Below are 9,595 nucleotides of genomic sequence, written 5' to 3' on the forward strand. Positions count from 1 at the left end.
ATTCAGACTGTGGTTTCTCTGCCTGCTCTCTCTGCCGAGTCCTCCTTGCGAGTGAACTCTCCCTTCGGAGTCTCATGCTATAGCAGGAACTCGTCCGACCTCGGAGGAGAGAAGGGGCACATTCCATACCTCACCTTCATCAGGCTCCGATGATCGCTTTAATGGACTAACGACGTACGAGGCAGGAAGGAGGAGGAGAGCGTCGGAATGAAAATATTCCCGTTGGTTTCGATCCAGGAGCTGAGTTCGGAAGAGGTGCCGCCGGGACCTTCGGCAACAGTTACAGTAGTCACAATGTAGCCATCATAAATCCTGTCAGCACCGCGCTGATTGGGATGGTGTTGATTTGCATGGTTAAGAAAATATTTGTGAAATGATTAGTTGTGAAACTCACACGTCTGCGTGCTTTGACAAGTGAAATGCTTCGCTGATTACCTTGAACTTCCGCCGACTTCAAACACTGACGGAGGCTGTGCGGGTTCAGCTGGCTAACATTGTTAATTGGAAGAGCATCTGTGCTTCTGCACATTAGTGCTGGCAAGTGATGAGAGACATGGAGGAAAATCACCTGTAAGGTTGTTCTTTCTGCACTTCATTTCTCTCTCTCTCTCTCTCTCTCTCTCTTTTACTCTTATGCTCCTTTTGTTTTTCTGTTTGGCACAGACAGATAGACCACCAGGCATAAAAACAGACAACCTGTGTACCCGGATATCAATGCACAGGACCAGTGGCGCCTGCAGGCGTACGGCCGTACGCACCGTGCGTACCTTGAGACTACTCATCAAGGAAAGAAAATTACCCTTGTGCGTGTGTATTCACATCAAATTGGCCTACCATAACTTCCCAACTATGCACAATATCCCATTAGCCGCATGCCATGCCATCAGGATATTTACAATTTTCTATATGAAGTTTGTCAACACGTTATCAAAATTAACTTAATGCAGAGCTACTGTATATCCACGCGCACATATTTCATTTGAGCAGGAGAGATTATACGCACGCAGGCGCGCACTTGTTGTTTTCTTTTACTCGGCTATCTATTGTTATCAGAACACAATGTGACGCTAAATCACTAACTCAAATACTCATCGTGGATATCGCAAGTTCTTTTAAACAACGAAAAGAGAAAGAATGGAAGATGGAGGCAAGAAAGCTTGAGGAGATTCCAGATGGGCAATAACAAGCTAGGTAGACAATTTGTGTGCTTGTCGGAACGTTAGACTAGCATTACAACACTGTTTAATATCAGACGTTAATGCTTGAACAAAACTAAACGTAACTTAGCAGTAACTTAGCTGTGTAACGTTGTCCAAATGAGTATTGTGTAAGGGATAATCAACGACGCGCCGTGCGTTTATAGGAAAATAATGCACGTTCGAAGTGGTAATAAGGACCCGACGCCGCAGGCGGAGGGGACTATACACTTCGATAAGTGCATTATCTTCCTATAAACGCACGGCGCGGAGTTGATTATCCCGCTTATACCACTGCTACTATCACTTTCAAATTTCTAATTGTGTTATTGCATGTGGATGTTATAGCCTATGTAGGCTACTTTTTTGCTGACCAATGCACAAATCTAAAACCGAGAAACGGACAAATATTGTACAATATCAGCAAAATATTTTCGGGGGGGTGATTGGTGTGCGTACCATAGCATTAATTCCTGCAGGCGCCCCTGCACAGGACACACACACACACACACACACATACAGTACGCATGCGTGCAAAGTGTGCACTTGCCACACACACACACACACACACACACACACACACACACACACACACACACACACACACACACACACACACACACACACACACACACACACACACACACAAACGCACAAACACACACATACACAGAAACCCCTTAGCCCCAACCTGCACACATTGTGAAACCTCAGCCAGGGAAACACAGGGTCTCTTTGTCCTCCACAAGTTGTCATGTGGACACATTTAGTACAAATCTAATCCCCATAATGAGCTTCATAAATCACGCTTAAGGTAAATATTCAACTGCAGCAGATGAATCATGTTGGAGGTATCAAATCCCATTTAGCTCGCCCGAGAGGGAGTTATGTGTCCAGGGTGAGCAACGAGCCATTTCCTGAAGATCCTGCAGATATCACGGAAACTTCTAGACTCAATGTCAGTGATATGCGTCCGGCAAGATGCAGGAGAACACTGCAGGAAAGGTATGCACAAGTCATGTGACCTAAACTTTCAGCCCTCTAGGTATTGCAGTCACTAGAGCCATATACAGACATTTTGGCAGAGCAGGTGCTCCAGCTAGCAAAAGGATATATATCAAGGATATTAAGGATATATTACTGTTATTTACAATAATGAAAATAACCTACAGTAAATACAGCCTTAATTAACCCGTACCGGTAATCTTTTTTACTTTTTTTTAATAAAGGGTAACAAGGAAAGAACACTTTACTTGAAGGTATCTACAGTAGAGTGACAAGACACTGTCATGACACATGAACCCTTAACCAAAACCGAATAAATGTTTATGACTTGTTTATAATATTTATGACATGTTCATGACAGTGTCATGTCACTCTTATGTAAAGTGTAACTGAATAAAGAAATATGTGTGTTCTCAAGTATGCTTTCAAACAGCATTTATCAGCTTTAAGCACAGGTAGAGTACTTACAACCATATGTGCAAAACTACTACCACTGTCTACACTGCACTATATCCTGTCTATGCACCACCTACTTTGTATATCACATTGCATTTTTTATCGCATTGGTTTTTTTTGCACTTCTGGTTAGGCACAAACCTCATTTTGTTGTCTACTTGTACAATGCCACTAAAGTTGATCTGAAAGAAATCCTCATGTCTCAGTCTTGCCCTCAAACCTTAATGTTTTCTGACCTAATCACCAAGTATCACAGTGTACATTTGACTCCTTCCTTAATTGTGAAATTGTGACATGAGGAGTGAGAGGACCGTGAGAACCTATTTGTACTACTCTAAGTTTGGTACCATTCCGGGCGTTAGTGATGGGGTAATTTCCAGGTCAAAAACCCAAAAACTGAACTTCACAATCTCTTGATTGTGAAAGAGAGGACTAACACAACTATGTTATTTCACTGTTACTCAATAAGTGTATGCTCAACAGTTCGAGAGAGTTCAAGTTTTATCTGTCACATATACATCATAATGCTTTATGGACGTAGCCATGAGTATGCATAAATAGTTATATGCGCATATGTCAATAATTAAGAGGCATTGGTTCATAACCTTATTTGCCATTACAATGCTTTATCAATACTGGGTTAAACAAAGGTGTAACTGAAATGGGACAAAATAGAAAAATAGGTGAGAATCAAAGATGAAGAAGGTCAAAAAAACTAAATAGAAGCAATAACAATAATAAATACCCAGAAATACTACTACTTTGTAATTTTACAAGTTAAGAACCCAAATGTAGGTTTCAGCAACACTATTAGCAACACTATTAAAATGTTGTCATAGTCAATATATTGCTATGTTACTGTAATAACGAGATAACTGAACAATTTGAATAGATCAAAAAAATAATAAAAAACAATTCTGCAAGAAGGACATTAGGTAAGCTCTACCTGTACCTGGACACTGTGTCTGGTAGCCACTCACTCCTCATAAATAAATTATGACCTTTAGACTGACATAATATATGTGCTTAAATATGTGCGCGATGAATGCATGTGTGTGTGTGTGTGTGTGTGTGTGTGTGTGGCTGTGTGCGTGTGTGTGTGTGTGAGTGTGTATGTGTGTGTGGCTGTGTGCGTGTGTGTGTGTGTGAGTGTGTATGTACGTATGTGTGTATGTGTGTGTGTGTGTGAGTGCGTGCGTGTGTGTGTGTGTGCGTGTGTGTGTGAGTGTGTGCGTGTGAGTGTGTATGTATGTGTGTATGTGTGTGTGTGTGTGAGTTCGTGCGTGTGTGTGCGTGTGTGTGTGTGTGTGTGTGTGTGTGTGTGTGCGTGCGTGCGTGCGTGCGTGCTTGTGTGTGTGTGTGTGTGTGTGTAAGTCAGTGCGGAAGTAGTTTCCTCTGTGGCGAGCTCTTGGGGTTGTTGTGCTGGGGGAAAGTTCCTGAGGTAAATTTATGGAGGGGGAAGTTTGGGCCGAGCGAGCTATGAAATATGTGTTCAACACGGACAGGGAGAGAGAGCAGCAGCACAGCCCAGAGGGCCTGAACAAACACCACATTCCCCAACACCACGCTCACACACACCACGGAGACGCATGTGCTCCCCAACACAATTAAACCAAAAATGTGTATGTGACGATGTGTGTGCATACTTGTGTGTGTGTGTGTGTGCATGTTTATGGGTGATAGTGTGCACACTTACATTTCTGTGCCCATACAAGTATTATAGAACAGCTTTGTATTGTGCAGATGTATTGCTATGCATGTATCTAGTGTGTTAAGGTGGACAAATTTGCTCACACCAGATCTGGACTAGTGAGTGTCATACTTGGCTGTGAGCTCTGCTGCCTGCTACATTCCTTCCGTGGGTAGCGCATGTCACCTCCGTTAGATGCCCTGCTTGTCCAACACCCATCTGATTGCTCCTTCCCTTGCCACTGTGATTTACGGCCCCGCTAATTAGCTCGCTGCCCTAAACTGCACCTCATGCCCACAAACTGCTCTTACCCGAGACCCAGGCAGCTTGGCTAGCCTTTCTGGGAAACTCTGGCCAACATAAAATTAAATTAAAGTCCTGTGGTGAGGTTAGATGTTATGTTTGAAATGGTACGCCATAATTAGTCTAATTGGGCCAATTATTATTTATTCTGGACACAGATCTTAATGTCATATACACTATGGTTGGATGGAATGTTCTAGAAGGCAGTTTTTGCCTCCAAGCTTACATACGCTGGTTAGCCACTCTCTTAAGAGGAAGTCCACCCTGTATGTGTCCACATGCAAATGCATACGTGACAACAAACAAGTCAAGTCAAGTCACTTTTATTCATATGGTGCATTAAGCTCGCAAAGTCCTGCACACAGACACAAGGTCACATGCATACCCTGAGGTTTATGCAGCCACGTACTCCCCAAGTTGGATGTTGTCCAGTTTCCATACATGCTCAATGTATATATATTGCATTTTCATGTGGATGCTTTGTGTGTTCAGAGTCTACCAAATTCTCATGAGCTGTATTGTAAATTCAGTGTGCGCATGTGTGTGTGTGTGTGTGTGTGTGTGTGTGTGTGAGAGAGAGAGAGAGAGATAAAGAGAGAGAGAGACAAAGAGACAGAGAGAGAGAGAAAAGAAGAGAAGGAGAGAGAATGAATGAGATGGGGAGAGGGGGTGTGTGTATGTGTGGCTGTATTTATTTATACAGTAGTGCCATGTGTCTGGCCGTGTGCATGTTGTCTTCTTTCGTCTCCTGGTGGAACAACATGCTCTTTGTCCCGCCATATCCTGATCTGATGAGAAGCAGGTGTTCCACCATACATACTCTCTCTCTCTCTCCCTCTCTCTTCTCTCTCTCTCTCTCTCTCTCTCTCTCTCTCTCTCTCTCTCTCTCTCTCCCTCAAACACACACACACACACACACACACACACACACACACACACACACACACACGCACACACACCATGATTTTTGTGCTGTCAGTGTTCACCTGGTTACCTCTGAAACCCAAACACACAGACATGCAGCTCCTGCCTGTCACTGGCAGGCCTGCAACTGTGAGCACTCCCTCTGCTTGTTAGACGCTCAGCCAACATGTTATGCGACTTTCTCAGAAAATGTGTTCAATGCATGTCATCTTACAGTACATGAGAAATCACATCACATCCAACACATACTGTACACAGCCACACTCTGCTGCTCATACAGACTCCCACACACCTCAGATTCTGGAGCGGATCTGCTGTCTGCTGAGGAGGATCTTACACACACGTGACGTCACACACATGCAGACACACACACACACACACACACACACACACACACACACACACACACACACACATGTACTGTACGTAGCCTACTATATGCATGAACACACACGCACACACATACCCATGTCTGAGTTGGAATGAGTTGGATTAGATCAACACATATGATGATTCACACATACAATAGCTGGATATATCTTCCCTTTGTTCCAGGCCTAATTTTAACATGCATGCAGTGCACACAAGTTGAAACTGGAGCTAAGCAATCCTGCTAAACCCTGGCTCTGGCTCCAAGCCTCTCTATGTACAGTTGGGGCTGTAACAGTACCCCCCCCCCCTCCCCTCGCCCCACAGCACCCACCCACCCAATTGCACACAATTACACGCCCACATCACCACTTCGCCACATAGTGGAATTATGGGATAATTATAAGAGTGGGGGTGGGGACTCAGTTTAGGCAAACTCTATTGCTCTGCAATGTGCTGTGCTGTTCTCTCTCTTTCTGTGTGTGTGTGTGTGTGTGTCTCATGTATGTATGAATGCAAGTATGTGTGTGTATGTCTGTGCATATACTGTATCTGTGTGTATATATACTGTATGTCTATCTATGTGTATATGCATGTCTATCTGTGTGTGTGTGTGTGTGTGTGTGTGTGCATAAGTGTGAGTGAGATGCTATCTCGGCGGCCTCCCCGGCCATTACACACAGACAGGCTGGTGCCACGTCCTCCGGATCTGCCTAATGGGCTCCCCAACGCACAGACGGGACGGGAGCTCTGCAGCACGCACAACGGCAGACTTAGGGGGCTCCGTTAGGAGAGAGAGAGAGAGAGAGAGAGAGAGAGAGAGAGAGAGAGAGAGAGAGAGAGAGAAGAGAGAGAAAGAGAGAGAAAGAGAGAGAGAGAAAACGGAAAACTTCCAGAACAGACATGGCTTTCACTTAATCACACAGCACCAACACCACAGGAGACGGGACAGATAAAAAAAGTGGGCTACAAATGTTCTGTTTATTTTGTGTCGAAGTCTATGTGTATATATTTGTGTGCGTTTCAGTGTGTGTAAAGACATGTATGTTTATATACACCTCTGTGTGTGACTGTTAATGTAAAAGTGACTGTGTGTGTGTGTGTGTGTGTGTGTGTCTACATATTTGAATTTTTTCCATGTGTGTGTACACATTAAGCCTCGCACTGCCGTGTGCCGCGTGTACAAACTGTAACGGCAATCCTGCAAAAATAAATAAACAGAATCGGGAACAGCGGCTCCGCTATTAAGCGTGCGAGCGCTAGCAATGAGACCGGCCCAGTTAACAAGCCGTAAATTAGCGCGCATTAAAGTCATTTAGCTTTCCTGTAAAAACCCGGCCGGGGAAACAATGGGGCCTTCATGCTTCAGCTGAATGTGCAGCGTGCTGTGGGCCCTGGCTGGGCGCTGGGTCAACGTGTCGGCCGTCGTGTCAGCAGTACGTTACCACCAAACTCAGTCTGGGAGGATTTGTTAGCGGGGAGAAAGTTCGCTATAGAAGCTGGCTGGCGTGTGGATCTAAAGGACACCAGGGTTATTCTGTCGCTGTTGTGAATATCTTTTGGATTGTTATCTACTGTATTCTCTATGTGATTGTTTGTCTTTAATGTGTGTGTTGTACTGTTGTCAAGAAACAGTATTCTGGGTAAGCAATGGAATGGATTAACTGCATATTTATCTAAGAGGAAGTGATACTTCTTAGTATAAAGTTTATACACTGTACATGTTCACAGTTATGGCATAATAGCCATAAATATCGGTGTGATATAAAGAAAGATGCCCTGATGCACATATGAATCAAATAATGATTAGAGTTTATTTTTGTATTACAATGTATGGGTGTGATGTTGGACTGCTCAAATGTTTAGGATTCTTCAGGACTTTCAGGGCCTTTTTATAGCATGAGATAATATACATGCATGCAAACATACACCCACACACACCCTCGCACACACACACACACACGCACACACACACGCACACACTCATAATGAAACCCCCTGTCTGAGGGCAGGAGATGGATTACAAACATGTTTGCCGGCTTTGCCCTGGCCGCTGGCGTCCGGGGCTCAGTGTTTGTGGGTGACGCTGGAGAAATGAGCCGTTGTCATGAGACGGAGAGAAGTTTCCTTACCGACGCCGTCGCACACACACACACACACACACACACACACACACACACATACACCAGCCATATGGTGGCTCCTAGGTGAACCCCTGAACCCCATCACCCCCACATCCACAGCATTCATTTGTTTCATCTCTCCTTGCATGTGTGTGTGTGTGTGTGTGTGTGTGTGTGTGTGTGTGTGCGCTGAGAAGAAAAGACACACATTAGACACACATTATTAGCATCCATTTGTTTCATTTCTTTCCGTTTCTGTGTACATGAGTGGAGAAGACACACTGTGTTTATGTTTATGCTGCTAATGGAATTTGGATTTGTTTTAATGGCATTGTGTAAATGTTTACCGGTCGCAAGAAAAGACATAAATCAAGACAAACAATGATTTCTCAAGAACAGGCAACTCGGGTCAAGCTCTCCGGGGCCACTCTAAACAGTGGTGACCGCGCCAGAGAGATTGTGGTGTGAATCGGAGCTGTTTAGTCTGTTTTATTTACCCCGGGGGTGATGTCATATAGGGTGTGTTTAGCCCTCTTCGTCTTTATTCTCTCTCTATCGACGCTCCGTTTTGTCTGGTCTGTTTTGTTTGTGCCTTCAGCCTTTCAAACTTCATAAGCCCCGGTGAAAGATAATGGAAGTAATTACAGCAACATGTGTAATTTGCATTTGCTGTGGATTTTGCGATTCTTCCAGAATAGTTACGATAGATCGTAATTTAAATCTCAATCGTAATTGGATATTTCCCTCAAATTGTGCAGCTCTGATTAAGAGGACAGTGTCATTCTCCTGCTTACAGGCATCCAGGAGACTCATCCTCCTTTCTCTTCCTATCTTCTCCTCTCATCCCCTCTCCTCTCCATTCACCTTCTCTCCTATCCTCCTCTTCTCTCCTCTCTTCCCCTTCTCTCCTCTCCTCTCATCCTTTCCTCTTCGTTTTTCCTGTTCTCCCCTTTTCTCTTCCTCTCTACTCTTGTCCTCTCTGTTCCTCTCTTCTTCTCCCCTCCTCTCCTCACATCTTCTCTTCTCTTCCTCTCTTTTCCTCCTGCTCTCTTCCCCTTCTGTCCTCTCCCCTCCTATTCTCCTCCCCACCTCTCCTCCTCCTCACCTCCTTTCCTCTCCTCTCCTCCTCTCACCTGCCAATAAAGCGGATGACCCAGCAGACCCCAGCAGCACCCCTGCCTGCTTCACCCAGATTGCCTTTCGGAGCGAGCGAACGCTGGCGAACAGAGGGAGGGATTGAGCCCAGCAGTGCAGAGCTGACCGATCAAAAGAGCCGGGAGCCATCTGATAACGGCACACCCCAGGGGACCGATATAAGCTACTGATTGTGGACGGACGGACGGATGGTTGGGGGTGGAGGTGGTGTATGGGGGTTGGTGGGGGGCTGGTGGGGGGATGTTGGGAGGGATAACAGAGCTCCAGTGTCACCTTGGAGCCATGTGTACAATCAGGCCTTTTAGGCTGGTCAGTGGATTGCACAAGGCCGACCCCTCAACAGGGGCTAGGGGCCAGCACAATATTTATACGCT

Source organism: Sardina pilchardus, chromosome 18 (genome assembly GCF_963854185.1).
Source record: "Sardina pilchardus chromosome 18, fSarPil1.1, whole genome shotgun sequence".
Classification (NCBI taxonomy): domain Eukaryota; kingdom Metazoa; phylum Chordata; class Actinopteri; order Clupeiformes; family Clupeidae; genus Sardina; species Sardina pilchardus.